The sequence below is a fragment of the Prionailurus bengalensis genome, chromosome B1, assembly GCF_016509475.1.
Source record: "Prionailurus bengalensis isolate Pbe53 chromosome B1, Fcat_Pben_1.1_paternal_pri, whole genome shotgun sequence".
NCBI classification, from domain to species: domain Eukaryota; kingdom Metazoa; phylum Chordata; class Mammalia; order Carnivora; family Felidae; genus Prionailurus; species Prionailurus bengalensis.
This window is the reverse complement of record NC_057344.1, coordinates 84974843-84993397: the sequence shown is the minus strand read 5'-3', so window position 1 is coordinate 84993397 and position 18555 is coordinate 84974843. Positions and strand designations below refer to the sequence as shown.

At 39.5% G+C, this 18555-nt stretch overlaps 1 protein-coding gene across 2 annotated transcripts in view; it reads left to right on the top strand.

Moving 5' to 3' along the window:
- Positions 1-14093: 14093 nt before the first annotated feature.
- Positions 14094-18555, top strand: part of IL15 (interleukin 15) — an 80553-nt gene continuing 76091 nt past the window's right edge. The window contains exon 1 of one of the 2 annotated variants that reach the window (XM_043568221.1): positions 14094-14249. The gene's annotated coding sequence lies outside the window, so the exon portion shown is untranslated. Of the gene's footprint in view, positions 14250-14317; positions 14773-18555 lie in introns of those variants that run through there. The other variant, XM_043568229.1, reaches the window with a different exon arrangement.

Genomic DNA, 18555 nt, shown 5'->3' with positions numbered 1-18555 from the left:
CAGCTCTTTCTGCCTATGGGTCCTGTCCCTGTGCTTTAATAAAATCACCTTTTTTTGCACCAAAGACATCTTCAAGAATTCTTTCTTGGTCATCGAATCTGAATCCCCACCATCACCCCAAAACCTCATCAAATTGTTTTAATATTCTTTATTTTTAATTTATGTCTGCAGTATTCATTGTGATGGCTCCTTCTTTAATATTGATATTGATAATTTTTTGTTTTCTCCCTTTTTTCTTGATCAATTTAGGTTGAGAGTTACAATTTTATTGATCTTTTCATTGTAACATTTCTCATTGATATTGTTTTCCATTGCATCTCTTGTCTTTATTATTTGCTTCCTTCTCTTAACTTTGTTTTGCCTTTTTATTCTAGATTCTTTTTTTTTTTTTTTTTTATAAATGTCAGAAAGGCCAGTCATGGAAAGTTATGTAACTTTTGTATCAGCTGCACACTGAGGTATCTCCATGATCCAAGGAACAGTTTAAATTTTTTTTTTCAACGTTTTATTTATTTTTGGGACAGAGAGAGACAGAGCATGAACGGGGGAGGGGCAGAGAGAGAGGGAGACACAGAATCGGAAACAGGCTCCAGGCTCTGAGCCATCAGCCCAGAGCCTGACGCGGGGCTCGATCTCCCGGACCGCGAGATCGTGACCTGGCTGAAGTCGGACGCTTAACCGACTGCGCCACCCAGGTGCCCCTTTTTTCTAGATTCTTAAGGTAGAAGCTTATTCTATTGATTTTACCTTTTTTACTTGCAATATAAGTATTGATAATTATAAATTTTTATCTAAGAACTATGTTAGCTGCATTCCTCAATTTTTGGTATATTTTGTATTCATTATCATTCAGTTCAAGGAATCTTACAATTTCCTCTGTGATTTATTCTTTAATCCATGGTGTAATTAGAACCTTATTGTTTAATTTAGTAAATTGTCAAAACACACTCTGGGAAACTGGTAAACACTACTTTTTACATCTAAAATATATATACTTGGAATGTATATATATTTTCCAAGGTGGAAAATATCCAGAGGTGGGTCATATATACATATACATTCATATATATATATATATATATATATATTTACATTAGATATATAAAATATACTTATAAATCTAAGTAAGGTAATTAATGTGCTAGATTTTGATAAGATCAACCTTTAAAGACTGTTCAGAATAATATTGTTAGTACATTAAATCATCTTTTGGCTCTATTTAAACTCTTTCTCCCCTCTACTAAGCACCGAAACATTTAAGAATACGTCTGTTCTTCTTATATATATATACATATATATATATAGACATATCTATCTATCTATAGATAGATATCTATCTATATATATTATATACATCTATGTATATCTATATCTATATTTCTATATATATCTATATAATATATCTATATCTATATATATCCCAAAGGAATATAGTAGGTTTGGATTCATTCCACGGAGTCACTGAGACCCAAGATAGAATGGTGTAAGTGTGTAGGATATAGCTTCAGAATCAGAGCAGCCATGATCCTACAAGTCAAGAGGGCCTTTGGTTAAGGACATCATTCCTGATGCAGGATAAATACTTATAAATGTGATAAAAGTTTCCAAGCATACCAGTCTCAAATAAATAAAACACATTAGCAGAAAGAATTACTATAATATATATTATTAAAGAAAACTCGATTCTTCTATACAGGACAAGAAAACAATGAGATGGATAAAGCTACTAAGAAGTGTTAATCATAGATAGTAAGTGGTCTAGCAGCTTTTGAGATATGGGCAAAAATCATAGGGTGTGTATTAATACAAATAATACATAAGTGAGTAGCTTATGAGGCATAGGCAAATTTGTAATATGTGTTAAAAATAGATAGTAACTAAATAAACGTTGAAAAAAAAAAAAAAGAAAGGGGCGCCTGGGTGGCGCAGTCGGTTAAGCGTCCGACTTCAGCCAGGTCACGATCTCGCGGTCCGTGAGTTCGAGCCCCGTGTCAGGTTCTGGGCTGATGGCTCAGAGCCTGGAGCCTGTTTCCGATTCTGTGTCTCCCTCTCTCTCTGCCCCTCCCCTGTTCATGCTCTGTCTCTCTCTGTCCCAAAAATAAATAAACGTTGGAAAAAAAAAATAGTAAGTAACCTGAAAAACATGTTAAAAATGAGTAGTATAATGAAATATAAACAAGAACAAAGATACTACTTATAGATAGAAGGGATAGAAAGTCATAGTTATGATCATGACTTTCTCAGCAGACATTTTTATAGATCATCTTTAAATTGGCCATTCATTGGTGATATCCAGTATAGTTCTGTTCTAGCGTTACATGTTCTGTGTCCATAAAACGTATTTAAAATTCATAGCTGTTTAGGAGGCTAATTGGAAATACACATTTTTACTCCAATGTCTCTAATAGAGCAAGCGTGTGTTTTGGTCCTAGATAACTTTCATTGGTGTACCCCATCCTTATTCAAACCTCAATTTCGGTCTTCACCACTACACCATCATCAGAGAAGGAAGATGTGGCAGAGAGAGAGAAAAAGAGACAGAGGAAGAGGTTATATGAACACTGTATTATCCAGGATTTGGGTTAGTGAGGTCTTTCACCCATGTACTCTATCGTTAAGTATGCTTAACCTGGTGCCTGGGGTCTCTTCTTTTGCTTCTCATTGTGAATTTTAGATTGATTTAATAAATCATGTTGTTTATCTTAATTTGGCCAGAAAGGCTTTTCATTCTGATTCTTCCAGGATAGTAATTGGAGGCTACCGCTTCATCAAGGTAATTGCCCATACAACAATAACTATAATAAAACTAATGGTATTTTAGTAGATGATTATAAGCCTTTTATTGGCATATTTGATATTTGTCAAGAGTGCTTCTGAAAATTGATTTTGATAAATGTTTTGAATAAATTTTAGTGAAAAACTCAATAAAAAGTGATTATAATGTAAAATATATATGTAGATCACAGAATTAAATTATCAAATTATTTCACACTTGCAAAGAAGTATTATGTACATTTATACACATATACATATATAACGTGTGTTGATATATGGATTTGTATGTATATGTATATATGTGCATACAGATACACATATCTACATTTAGATCTATAAGTTCTCAGATTTTGATTCTAGCCAGAATTAATTTTATTTATTAAAAAAATTAACGTTTATTAATTTTTGAGACACAGAGACAGAGCACGAGTTGGGGAGGGGCAGAGAGAGAAGGAGACAGAGAATCTGAAGCAAGCTCCAGGGTCTGAGCCATCATCACAGAGCCTGATGCGGGGCTCATACCCACGAAGCGCAGATCATGACTTGAGCTGAAGTCAGACGCTTAACTGACTGAGCCACCTAGCCTCCCTGATTTTAGGAAGAAATTATTTCTCACCAAAGTAAATTCAACAGACATTTACTCAGGGTCTATTTGCCAGCCACAGAATCAATATCAATATCAATGTCAGTTTGACATTTTTTTTTTTTTGTCAGCACACATCATTGCTATTGACTTTGGATCACATCTTTTACATGTTGTAAAACGTGCATAAAATTAAATTATAGAGTTAATTCAAGAAGATGTGTATTTTCCATTTGTATTTTCCAAGTACCTGTGATGAAAAGTAAAATCCCTTTTACAGTTAATCATTGAAATAAATGCCATCACAATTCATATTGTGGACATTTATGATATGCTTTCACTATAAATCTTAGTAAAGTAAGTAACGTTTTTTGAACTAAATTTTGATTAGTGAGTTCAGCCTTAAAAGACCACTGAGCACAGTATTGTCAGTTCATTAAATTATCTCTCAATTCTACTTAAACCCCTTCTCTCCCACTTAATAAGTACCCAAACATTTAAGATTCCATATACATTTACATATATGAAGAATTAAGGATGTTATTATTTAATTGCTTATAATTCACCTGTAGCTTGAAAGTAGGTGTCCCTTCTCCTTTACCATGGGTACATCTGACCTTTCAATTCAAACAAAATCACCTGTTTCTAGCAGGAACCAGTTCTGCAGTGTCTAATCTGCTCTGCTAACCTTTTGCCAGTCACTTTATTCAGATATCTGTTTTTAGTGGGGCTTCCACATCCATAGTAGTTTCATTACAGAAATACAAGGAGATCAGGAAGCACACATTCATGGAACTGGTGAGTTTCCTTCTTAGTGGTAGCGACAATTACTCCAGAACAAACAAGATGAGACTGAAAGACACTGGAAGTCAATGTTTTTTTTTTTTTTTTTTTTCTCAAGAACCCTTCCCTTCACAGGGTAGTTGTCAATTTAGAGGCAGCAGAGGGTAGGGATGTATACTTAAGCCAGACCACCTGAGTTCAAATCCTTGTTCGCTAGTCAGTTGTATATGACCTTAGTCAAGTTGTGTAATTTCTCTGGGTTTTTGTTTCTCCATCTGTTAAATGGATATAATAATAGTTCATATCTCATAGCATTGCTGTGAGAATTTAATATTTGAGATTCAGCGACACAGTAGGAACTATAAGAAGTGTTAGCTAGTATTGCCACACCTCTGAAAAAAATGCAATATAACAACTTCTTGAAAACTTAACTAATCTTTAAGAGAAAGATTATCCTATTATCATGATCACCAAAAAACCCCAAAAAAACAAAACAGAGGTGGGGAGCAACCTTGAGGTAAAACTGCATTTCAGGCATGTTTTAATCAAAATGGAAACTTGAGGGGTCCTGGGCCAGGTTTTTAAAGACCCAAAGACTGGGGGCTTCTGGGAAGATGGCGGCATAGGAGGACACTGAGCTCACCGCATCCTGCGGATCACTTAGATTCCACACACACCTGCCTGAATAACCCAGAAAATCGCCAGAAGTCTAGCAGAATGGATTCTCTGGAGGCAAGCTTAGACGAGAGGCCCACAGAAGAGGGTAGGAAGGGCGGACTACACAGACTGGCGGGAGGGAGCTGGGGTGGAGGGGTGGCCCGCCGGCCAAGCAGAGGCCCCGAGTCTGACTTGCAAAAGCAGAGGGGCTGGATGGAGTGTGTTCTGACAGCAAGTGGGACTTAACATATGGAAGGTTATAAGTTAACAGATCTGCTCTGACAACAGGAGGTTTGGAGGACAACAGGAGGGAGAGTTGTTGAACCCCGGACGACAGAGTGCAGCTTGGCGGGGAACAAAGGCGCTTGCCAACGCCATCTCCTTCGCCCATTCCCCAGCCAAAATCCCAAAGGGAACCAGTTCCTTCCAGGGAACTTGCTTGCACCTCACAAACACCGAACGCTGTGCTTCTGCGGATCCATCCCTCTGGTGGGGCTGACTCCCTCCCGGTGCTGCAGGGCCCCTCCCAAAGCGGATCTCTAAAGGAAAAGCAAGCTAAGCCTGACCCTCCAGCCCCTATGCACCTTGCCGATCCACCACAGCTAATACGCCAGATCCCCAGCACCACAGGCTGGCAGTGTGCAAGTAGCCCAGACAGGCCACGCCACCCCACAATGAATCCCACCCCTAGGAGAGGGGAAGAGAAGGCACACACCAGTCTGACTGTGGCCCCAGCGGTGGGCTGGGGGCAGACATCAGGTCTGACTGCGGCCCCACCCACCAACTCAAGTTATTCAACACACAGGACACAGGGGAAGTGCCCCGAAGTCCTGCACCACTCCAGGGACTATCCAAAATGAAGAAACGGAAGAATTCCCCTCAGAAAAACATCAGGAAATAACAACAGCTAATGAACTGATCGAAAATGATTTCAACAATATAACAGAAAGTGAATTTAGAATAATAGTCATAAAATTAATCACTGGGCTTGAAAACAGTATAAAGGACAGCACAGAATCTCTTGCTACAGAGATCAAGGGACTAAGGAACAGCCAGGAGGAGCTAAAAAATGCTATTAATGATCTGCAAAATAAAATGGAGACAACCACGGCTCGGATTGAAGAGGCAGAGGAGAGAATAGGTGAACTAGAAGATAAAATTATGGAAAAAGAAGAAGCTGAGAAAAAGAGAGATAAAAAAAAACCAGGAGTATGAGAGGAAAATTAGAGAACTAAGTGATGCACTGAAGAGAAATAATCTACGTATAATTGGTATTCCAGAGGAGGAAGAGAGAGGGAAAGGTGCTGAAGGTGCACTTGAAGAAATCATAGCTGAGAACGTCCCTGATCTGGGGAAGGAAAAAGGCATTGAAATCCAAGAGGCACAGAGAACTCCCTTCAGATGTAACTTGAATCGATCTTCTGCACGACATATCATAGTGAAACTGGCAAAATACAAGGATAAAGAGAAAATTCTGAAAGCAGGTAGGGATAAACATGCTCTAACATATAAAGGGAGACCTATAAGACTCGTGACCGATCTCTCTACTGAAACTTGGCAGGCCAGAAAGGAATGGCAGGAGATCTTCAATGTGATGAACAGAAAAAAATATGCAGCCAAGAATCCTTTATCCAGCAAGTCTGTCATAGAATAGAAAGAGAGATAAAGGTCTTCCCAAAAAAAACAAAAACTGAGGGAATTCGTCACCACTAAACCGGCCCTACAAGAGATCCTAAGGGGGATCCTGTGAGACAAAGTACCAGAGACATTGCTACAAGCATGAAACCTATGGACATCACAATGACTCTAAACCCATATCTTTCTATAATAACACTGAATGTAAATGGATTAAATGCGCCAACCAAAAGACATAGGGTATCAAAATGGATAAAAAAACAAGACCCATCTATTTGCTGTCCACAAGAGACTCATTTTAGACCTGAGGACACCTTCAGATTGAGAGTGAGGGGATAGAGAACTATTTATCATGCCACTGGAAGTAAAAATAAAGCTGGAGTAGCCATACTTATATCAGACAAACTAGACTTTAAATTAAAGGCTAGAACAAGAGATGAAGAAGGGCATTATATAGTAATTACAGGGTCTATCCATCAGAAGAGCTAACAATTATAAATATCTATGTGCTGAATACAGGAGCCCCCAAATATATAAAACAATTATTCACAAACATAAGCAACCTTATTGATAAAATGTGGTAATTGCAGGGGACTTTAACACTCCACTTACAGAAATGGATAGATCATCTAGACACATGGTCAATAAAGAAACAAGGGCCCTGAATGATAACATTGGATCAGATAGACTTGACAGATATATTTAGAACTCTGCATCCCAAAGCAACGGAATATACTTTCTTCTTGAGTGCATATGAAACATTCTCCAAGATAGATCACATACTGGGTCACAAAACAGCCCTTCATAAGTTTACAAGAATTTAAATCATACCATGAATACTTTCAGACCACAATGCTATGAAGCTTGAAATCAACCACAGGAAAAAGTCTGGAAAACCTCCAAAAGCATGGAGGTTAAAGAACACCCTACTAAAGAATGAGTGGGTCAACCAGGCAATTAGAGAAGAAATTAAAAAATATATGGAAACAAATGAAAATGAAAATACAACAATCCAAACGCTTTGGGATGCAGCGAAGGCAGTCCTGAGAGGAAAATACATTGCAATCCAGGCCTATCTCAAGAAACAAGAAAAATCCCAAATACAAAATCGAACAGCACACCTAAAGGAAATAGAAGCAGAACAGCAAAGGCAGCCTAAACCCAGCAGAAGAAGAGAAATAATAAAGATCAGAGCAGAAATAAACAATATAGAGTCTAAAAAAACTGTAGAGCATATCAACAAAACCAAGAGTTGGTTTGGAAAAAATAAACAAAATTGATAAACCTCTAGCCAGGCTTCTCAAAAAGAAAAGAGAGAGGACCCAAATAGATAAAATCATGAATGAAAATGGAATTATTACAACCAATCCCTCAAAGATACAAGCAATTATCAGGGAATACTATGAAAACTTATATGCCAACAAACTGGACAACCTGGAAGAAATGGACAAATTCCTAAACACCCACACACTTCCAAAACTCAGTCAGGAGGAAATAGAAAGCTTGAACAGACCCCTAACCAGTGAAGAAATAGAATCAGTCATCAAAAATCTCCCAACAAATAAGAGTCCAGGACCAGATGACTTCCCAGGGGAGTTCTACCAGACATTTAAAGCAGAGATAATACCTATCCTTCTCAAGCTATTCCAAGAAATAGAAAGGGAAGGAAAACTTCCAGACTCATTCTATGAAGCCAGTATTACTTTGATTCCTAAACCAGACAAAGACCCAGCAAAAAAAGAGAACTACAGGCCAATATCCCTGATGAATATGGATGCAAAAATTCTCAATAAGATACTAGCAAATCGAATTCAACAGCATATAAAAAGAATTATTCACCATGATCAAGTGGGATTCATTCCTGGGATGCAGGGCTGGTTCAACATTCGCAAATCAATCAACGTGATATATCACATTAATAAAAGAAAAGGTAAGAACCATATGATCCTGTCAATCGATGCAGAAAAGGCCTTTGACAAAACTCAGCATCCTTTCTTAACAAAAACCCTCGAGAAAGTCGGGATAGAAGGAACATACTTAAACATCATAAAAGCCATTTATGAAAAGCCCACAGCTAACATCATCCTCAATGGGGAAAAACAGAGCTTTCTCCCTGAGATCAGGAACACGACAGGGATGCCCACTCTCACCGCTGTTGTTTAACATAGTGTTGGAAGTTCCAGCATCAGCAATCAGACAACAAAAGGAAATCAAAGGCATCAAAATTGGCAAAGATGAAGTCAAGCTTTCGCTTTTTGCAGATGACATGATATTATACATGGAAAATCCGATAGACTCCACCAAAAGTCTGCTAGAACTGATACATGAATTCAGCAAAGTTGCAGGATACAAAATCAATGTACAGAAATCAGTTGCATTCTTATACACTAACAAAGAAGCAACAGAAAGACAAATAAAGAAACTGATCCCATTCACAATTGCACCAAGAAGCATAAAATACCTAGGAATAAATCTAACCAAAGATGTAAAGGATCTGTATGCTGAAAACTATAGAAAGCTTCTGAAGGAAATTGAAGAAGATTTAAAGAAATGGAAAGACATTCCCTGCTCATGGATTGGAAAAATAAATATTGTCAAAATGTCAATACTACCCAAAGCTATCTACACATTCAATGCAATCCCAATCAAAATTGCACCAGCATTCCTCTCGAAACTAGAACAAGCAATCCTAAAATTCATATGGAACCACAAAAGGCCCCGAATAGCCAAAGTAATTTTGAAGAAGAAGACCAAAGCAGGAGGCATCACAATCCCAGACTTTAGCCTCTACTACAATGCTGTCATCATCAAGACAGCATGGTATTGGCACAAAACCAGACACATAGACCAATGGAATAGAATAGAAATCCCAGAACTAGACCCACAAACGTATGGCCAACTCATCTTTGACAAAGCAGGAAAGTACACCCAATGGAAAAAAGTCTCTTTAACAAATGGTGCTGGGAGAACTGGACAGCAACATGCAGAAGGTTGAAACTAGACCACTTTCTCACACCATTCACAAAAATAAACTCAAAATGGATAAAGGACCTGAATGTGAGACAGGAAACCACCAAAACCCTAGAGGAGAAAGCAGGAAAAGACCTCTCTGACCTCAGCCATAGCAATTTCTTACTTGACACATCCCCAAAGGCAAGGGAATTAAAAGCAAAAATGAATTACTGGGACCTTATGAAGATAAAAAGCTTCTGCACAGCAAAGGAAACAACCAACAGAAGGCAACCAACGGAATGGGAAAAGATATTTGCAAATGACATATCGGACAAAGGGCTAGTATCCAAAATCTATAAAGAGCTCACCAAACTCCACACCCAAAAAACAAATAACCCAGTGAAGAAATGGGCAGAAAACATGAATAGACACTTCTCTAAAGAAGACATCCGGATGGCCAACAGGCACATGAAAAGATGCTCAATGTTGCTCCTCATCAGGGAAATACAAATCAAAACCACACTCAGATACCACCTCACGTCAGTCAGAGTGGCTAAAATGAACAAATCAGGAGACTATAGATGCTGGAGAGGATGTGGAGAAACGGGAACCCTCTTGCACTGTTGGTGGGAATGCAAACTGGTACAGCCACTCTGGAAAACAGTGTGGAGGTTCCTCAAAAAATTAAAAATAGGCCTACCTTATCACCCAGCAATAGCACTGCTAGGAATTTACCCAAGGGATACAGGAGTACTGATGCATAGGGGCACCTGTACCCCAATATTTATCGCAGCACTCTCAACAATAGCCAAATTGTGGAAAGAGCCTAAATGTCCATCAACTGATGAATGGATAAAGAAATTGTGGTTTATATACACAATGGAGTACTACGTGGCAATGAGAAAGAATGAAATATGGCCCTTTGTAGCAATGTGGATGGAACTGGAGAGTGTGATGCTAAGTGAAATAAGCCATACAGAGAAACACAGATACCATATGGTTTCACTCTTATGTGGATCCTGAGAAACTTAACAGAAACCCATGGGGGAGAGGAAGGAAAAAAAAAAGAGGTTAGAGTGGGAGAGAGCCAAAGCATAAGAGACTCTTAAAAACTGAGAACAAACTGAGGGTTGATGGGGGGTGGGAGGGAGGGGAGGGTGGGTGATGGGTATTGAGGAGGACACCTTTTGGGATGAGCACTGCGTGTTGTATGGGAACCAATTAGACAATAGATATCATATATTGAAAAAAAAAAAAAAAAGAAAGACCCAAAGGTCAACTAGTTCTCAGCCTGTGTTTCATTCTTAGGATCATAAATAAGGTCACAGTCATGGACTTTGAACTCTGAATCAGATGAGCTACTGGTAACTCTTGACATGTAGTCTCAAAAGCTATAGGAAACATTTACTAGTAATTTATTTTATTTATTTTTTTAGTAATTTATTTTAAAGGCAAATAACCCAGTTAACTAATGGGCAGAAAACATTAATAGACACTTTGCCAAAGAAGACATCCAGACATAACAGACACATGAAAAGATGCTCAGTATCACTCATTATCAGGCAACTACAAATCAAAACCACAATGAGATACCACTTTACACTTGTTGGAATGGCTAAATTTAACAACACAAGAAACAACAGGTGTTGGTGAAGTTGCAGGAAAAGGGGGACCCTCTTGCACCACTGATGGGAGTGCAAACTGGTGCAGCCACTCTGGAGAACAGTATGGAGGTTCCTCAAAAAATTAAAAATAGAACTACCCTATGATTCAGCAATTGTACAACTTGGTATTTACCCAAAGGATACAAATATATAGTTTCAAAGGGGTGTGTGCACCCCAAAATTACAGCAGCATTATCAACAATAGCCAAACTATGGAGAAAGTCCAAAAATTAAACAAACAAACAAACAAGGATAAAGAACAAACTGAGGGTTGATGGAGGTAAGTGGGTGAGGGAGGCAAGATGGGTGATGGATATTAAAGAGGGCACTTGTGAGGGGCCCTGGGTGTTGCATGTAAGTCATGTATCACTGAATTCTACTCCTGAAACCAGTCTTTCACTGTATATTAGCTAAAATTTAAATATAAATTAAAAAATAAAAAGACAACTGCCCAATTGGCAAACATTGCCTTTGGAAAGAAAAATCAGATAATAAAAATATATTGAACTATGATTTTATTGTTAATTATTTAAATTCAAAGAAAGGTTATTATGGTCACTTCTATGAGGTTTAGTTAATTTTTACTTCTTTCTACATTATAATTTTATGAATTATGGTAGTTTCAAATTATTTCATCAGTCTTGGTTTTTGTTTTTAATTTATACAGTGGAATTTACTTGTTCATTGGTGTGAGGAATTTTCAATATCTTGCCAAACAGCCTGTGGCAACTAAAAATACAAGTTGCATATATTAGACTTTTCTCTTTGAGTGTAGTGCAACAAAAACAAACTATGCTGAAAACCCAACATCATTGAATTGCAGGCACTTCTATAACTAATTCAAAATAGTTTTATTTTCTGTAATTAAGAAAACAAATTTGACTTATTTAGGAGGCAAATAGTACAGCAAAGCCTATCTTATGGCTGTAATCATTTTCAATTTCACTTTATTGTTATTTATGTTTTTTATCTCCCCAACGTAACTAAATGCTTTATATCCCATTCAGCCCTTCTTGGTTTAGAACTCATATATATTAGTTTGGTCAGTATTTGTAGACCAGTTTTATTATTCTTATGTACTCAGATTACACTTTAAAACTCAGGTTTATGAAGAAAATCCCCATCAGTTTTCCAGAGCATTGTGAAAACCTCTCTAGTAGCTCATGGTGGTCACATGGTCAAAGTGTGCTGTCGGACATAGATGCCCCTTAGCCCTGTGGGCAGCTGGAGCCCATAGGCTAGTAAGCCCTAGCTAAGAGCAGCTTTCTCCAGTGCTCCCGGGCAGCCGGATCACAGCAAGTTCTGAGATGGGAGGTGTCCTCTGGCAGCAATGATATCTGGCTCTGTGTGGCCATGAGATGTCATACTGTCTGGACATCTATTGCAGCTCCCAGCTGCGGAGTACACAGCATCCGTAAGTGTGCTGAAGGAGGTATGACAGGAGCCCACTTTGCAGGAGCCCAAGAAGCTCTGCTTCAGTCCAAGTTGACGGTAGGACACAGATCCGATTCTCCATTCCTAATTTGCATATTCGTGTATACACAGTGTCCGCCTTTTGTGGCCACCATCTTTGTTACAGAATCCAATCCCACGCAGGCCTGCTTTCACAATGAATGCCCATTCTGCAAATTAGAGCTTCAGCAATTGCTATGAAAAAGTCTGATTAGATTTGAGATCCTTGGCATTATTACAAGAAAATTCAACACTACATTGTCTCGGACAGAAAAGAATGCTCAATTTCTTTTTTTTTTTTTTTAATTTTTTTCAACGTTTATTTATTTTTGGGACAGGGAGAGACAGAGCATGAACGGGGGAGGGGCAGAGAGAGAGGGAGACACAGAATCGGAAACAGCCTCCAGGCTCTGAGCCATCAGCCCAGAGCCCAACGCGGGGCTCGAACTCCCAGACCGCGAGATCGTGACCTGGCTGAAGTCGGACGCTTAACCGACTGCGCCACCCAGGCGCCCCGAATGCTCAATTTCTTTAACTATCATTTACAACTATGGTAAATTTTTGAATTGTTAAAATGGTCTTTAAATGTTTATATATCACTTATTTTGTTGATAGTGACTATCTGCAGATGAACTTTTTCATAAAAATGAAATTTTTTTACGTGGAATTTTATGCACATTTAATATTTAAGTCACTTCTAATATATTTCTATTTTTTTAAACATATACTCAATTGTAAAGGAAAGATGGTTAAGTGTTTATTAAACTCCAGGAGCCATATCCTTTTTTTCTGTGACATGACTGGAAAATTTGGGGAAGCACTTTTTATTAGGGATTTTTGGTAATTCAAATGTGTTCAAGGTTTTCTCCAAAGTGTTTCCAAAACTGGGCAGGAGGTCTTCTCTGATGACTCTGTGTAGCATAAAGATCACTCAGCTTCAGAGAACCTAGTCCCTTCCTTCAACTGTAAAATATTATAATAACATTTCACACGGTCCTATTTGATGGGACCATGTGCAGTGTAAGACTAGACTGGAAAAGTAATTTACAGGCTGGCTCATTCCTTCCAGTTTACCCTAACTCCCTAGTCATCCAGGTGTCTTACTCCGTTCTAATAAAACTTCAGAGGCTATCTTCTTACAGCCTGCGCCGCGCGGGTTGAGGGGCTGGTCTGGAACAGTCGCCCAACTCGCTCCTACACATTTTTTCCCTCGCCTGTGGGCCACTTGGGTGCACGCCACGCGCCCAGGTCTCCAGGCTTCTCTGGGGAAGCCTGCGCCAAGCTAGGCTGGGTGCGTGCGGCGGGTGGTCTGAGATTTCACGCTTTCCCTGCAGGTGCCCCAGAAAGTAAAGGCCGAAATCGGGGACAGACGCTCCCTGCCTTCGTCCAAGCTCTCCCTCCAGGTTTTGCGCCCCAGGACTGGGCAGTGGCGGAAACCTGCGGGGCGTTCCAGCCCTGGGGGCGTGGAGCTGCAACACCTGGGCAGTCGTTCAGGGGCTGCTGCCATCCCGCCCCTCCCCCAGCCTCCTCTGAAGATGTTTATCTTGCCCTCTGCTCCTTGCTCTTTTCTCTTTCACTTTTCTTTTCGCTGAGGGTTGGGACTCCCTGGGTTCAGGGCGCCCAGGGGAACCCCAGCTGACTCGCTCTTTGTAGTCGAAGCCCAACGCCAAGGCAGGGAGCCGGGTGGCAGTTCCCGTCCGGCTGCGCCGCTCGCCGCCCCCCAGCCCTACAGCCGGGACTCGATGGAGGTACAGAGTTCTGCTTCTCCGCCTGTGGGGGGGAAGGTGGTGGTGGTTGAAAGGGCGATGGAATTTTCCCCGAAAGTCTACGCCTCGGGCCTCTCCCAGCTCCGGGCGGACCTACCCATTTCCCCCCACCAGCTGCGGACCGGGCCGCCCCGCCCTCTCACGGGGAACACTTAACCGCGACTTCAGTTTTCCGTTGCACTACGTGCAGAGGTTTTCCCCTTTCTGACCCTTTATTCCTTCCGTGGGCTCTCCTCGCCATCCTCTGCTCCCAGAGGAACGCAGATTGCTGGTCCGCTTGCGGGTTCCTCCGTGCGCTTGGCTCTTTCGGTGCTGCAGGCAGCGGGTCAGCGGGAGGCAGCGCCCGGCGCCGGTGTCTCCTCTCCGCTAACTCCGCAGCTGACCCGCGGAGAGAGAGGGACGTGCGCCTGCCTCCTGCCCCAGGCTGCCCGTTCCGGAGAAGACGCGGTCTGGCAGCACTGAGCGGAGTTCTGCACCTAACCGAGCTCAGAGAGTTCGAAGAAAGGTACCGCAGCTTCCCGCTTCTTCCCTGCCCCCTCCCACACTCCTTGCGGGTCAGCTCAAATGTGTCTAGGACCCTGCGGGTTGGTCTCTCCCTTTGCTTGCAAAATCAAGTTACCCTCCCCTTCTTTGATCAGGAGGACGGACACTTGTCCTCCTAGGGAGAGGAACTTGCAGAAATGGTTACTGATGGGCACTCAGGCCTGGGTCTATGTTATTAGTTCCAGCCTTGATCAAGCCACTCATCTCTTAGAAAAGCAGTATTAGAAACTTGGAGATACAGGAGACTTAAGCTTGCAGTAAAATCCTTATTCAAGATGGATTTAAATGAAAGTCCAGTTAATTTTTTTCCAGTGTTACTGAGACTGCATTTTGCGAATGTTTACAATTCATTTTAATTGAACTATGTAATTCCGTGCGTTGAAGACTTTGATAACGTCAGCGTATCCATAAAGCAAGATGATTCTTAAACGATGCTTATAACAGATTCTTAAACAGGATGCGTCAGAAGTTTCAGAACTGGAAGTAAAGTGGTTTTTGCTAGCTACTTTTCCATTATGTTTTTAAAACTACTTTCTAATGTTATGGCAAGGGGCATACCATCTACCTGTAACTGATGGGCTTGCTCATCTTGTCAGTGTGCCTAAAATAAAAAGGTTTTATTGACCTTTATTGTCAGTGTGCCTAAAATAAAAAGGTTTGATTGAATGAACAGATAAGGTCCGGGTGATCCTGGCCTTCAGCAGTGCAGTGGCTGTGTGGTGGACTATTCCACTGAAAGCATCAAGCACCATACAATATGGATCAAATTTTAAACTACTGTTCTTTTATTGAAAAGCAGTGTGGTGGGCATGGTAGATAGAGGAAGGAGGCACAAAGGAAAAAGCATAAAGATATAGAAAAGATATAAATATATCGTTTATATAAAGATATATAAAAGAAGGAACTGAAGAAAAAGCAATAGCCTTCTTAGACTTAAAAAGCAATGAAGAATTTAAAATTTTACATAATCAAGTTAAGATATCTCAGAAAGTTCTAAAGGTTTGTTGTGATTGTGTTTTAAGGTCACATTCTTACATCTCTCCCTCTGTTTCCTCCTCTCAAAATTTTAGTCATACTCAGAATGGCCTTTTCCTGCATATGATCTGCTCTGTGACAGAGTGACCCAGAGGAGTTAGGTTAGTCACTGGTCCTGAATCTCTAGTAGGCAGTGTTCCTATACTTTGATTTTTAATTGTCTGCCTGTCTGCCTGTCTGTCTATCTATCTATCTATCTATCTATCTATCTATCTATCATCTCTCTCTCTCTCTCCCTCTCCCTCTCTCTCTCTATATATATTAAGTAAGCTCTGCACCCAATGTGGGGCTTGCAGTCACATCCTTGAGATCAAGAGTCGCATGCTCTGTGGACTGAGCCAGCCAGATGCTCCTTCCCATACTTTGGTTCACTATTCTCTGCCGATTTGGAGTGGCAACTCTAGAACCTGATTTGAAGCTGTTGTCCTGGAGTTTGGAACTTTACTGCAGATTATTGGGGGACTTAAGAAGAACAATTTGATGATTTTCTTTTCATCAATGAGATTTGTATATAAATGTCAACAGCTATATTGCAAGACACAATATTTGTCAATGAAATACAAGTTTATAATCTTTTTTGGAGGATGGGGAAAATCTGTGGTTTAACGTTTATTGAAATAGAGTTCGATAATTGAAGGATTTTAAACCCTAGAAGGTTCTCCATCTCAGGTTTGCTGGCTCTGAGTAGATTTCAGGAAGGATGTGAATGAAGCCCTGAAATGTTGTATGTAAGTGGATTTTTCTGAAGAAAATATCCACAACTCTAATTAGGTTTTCAAATGTCTCTTGGACCCCAAATAGTTTTTAAAACATTTTAAAACTTAGAAAACTGTCCTTTTTTTCATTTCTCTCTTAGAGTTGACTGTTAAGTTTGTTCATTAGATAACTATTCTTTTGAAGGTTAGTTAATGATAATACAGAGAGTGCTGTCTTTTGGCCAGCAACTTGAATTATGGGAAATAATATGAATCATAGCTAATACTTGTTGAGTTCTTAGTATGTACCGGACATTGTTCCGAGTATGTATGTATTTTTAAAAATCATCAAGATAAACTTAGGTGGTGGTACGGGCTGTGTTATATAGCCGAGAAAATGGAAGCATAGGGTAATTAAATAACTTTCCCAAAGTCACAGAGCTAGTTAAGTGGTAGAGCTGGGATTTGAACCTGGACAGATTTCAGATCACTGGTGTTTATAAAGGATGATATTTCCATAGAAGTATTTCCCACAGTTTGTCAGTGACAACTATCTACTACTTCATTTTGATGCAGTTTTATGATAGAAGGTTGGGTTTCAAGTAATACTGCTTATACAATACTTGCATGATTGACTTCATTAATTATACATTTAAAGAGTAGCTTTATGATCAAATAATATTCGCATGAGTATTTATTCACGTTTGGTTCCTTGGAGAAATTTCTCTTACGGTTCCTGAATGAAAACATTTGTTTAATTTGCATCAGTTTTTGCTGATAGAGCATGACATAGGTACAGGTGGATTGATCAATGTCTGAATCTATCGATCTAACCATTCATCCATCCAAGTAGAAAGGTGGGATTCATGGAGAGATCAGAACAGAAGCCTTTCCCAGTTATATCACAACCGAGGTGGTGTAGTCAACTATTTAAGAAGCCTTTTCACAGGCTCCAATGGTATGAGAGTTGGCAAGAAGCCAGCTTCTTTTCTTAGCTCAGTATTAGCTCTTAGATTTACTTACTCAGTGATTGCAGATTACCATGTGAGGCTTTTGAGGTTGAACAATGCTTAAGTGCTTGCTGCTCTCCTATTTGAATGGATTGAATGGAAAAATTCCATAGGGGCGTTGAGAGAACATGTGTGGTTTTAGCTAGTACTGCAATGTATTTACTACTAGCTATTTAATGGTGAGTTTTACTAATTAACTATTATTAATTATATTAATTACCATTTATTACTTCACTTTTTTTTCAGGTTACACTCAGTGTTGGAATGAAAAATAAATAAGAGGCTGTTTGATCTCATTTCAATTCAGCAGTGTTATTCATATATGTTTTATGTCTGGAGGCAGGGCATATGTATACATATATTTTTCAGTGTTTTATTCCAGAGTCCAGTAGTGTCTTGCAGGTCATCTTTGGAAGGACCAAAATATACGTAGATCTGCTATCTATCTATCTATCTATCTATCTCCATGCATATTTTGTATATAGACCATATAAATATGGATTAAAAAAGTCTGAATGCCTGTTAGCTGATCATGTTCTAAGAATACATAGTTGATTGTTTTCCAAATACTAAGGTTTCTCCAAGTGCTAACAGGGTGCAGAGGGGATCAGGAGAGTGACGACAGTATTTTGTTAAATAGAGGAATTGAAACTGAAAATGATCCTACAAGAAGAAAATATGATCGGTTGTAAGGTTGGTGGGGGGAGGCTCTACTCATCAGAGTGACATAGGAAAGCAGCCCTGTGGCACATGCCATGATCCCTTGTATCATTTCACTCTCACTGGGCATTTCGTTCATGTACCTTCTAATAGAAACTCGAGAAATGAAATACTCCTTGTGCACTGTTAGCACTGACCCCAGTTATTCTTTAACTGAACACTTTATAGCTAGAAACTTTACAGTATATTTTCCCCACTTATTTTCTTTTGTACGTATCAACAACAAAAAGTATATGTTTAAAAGTTTTAAAATAATTTTGTTAAAATTATTCTTTATGTTATTGT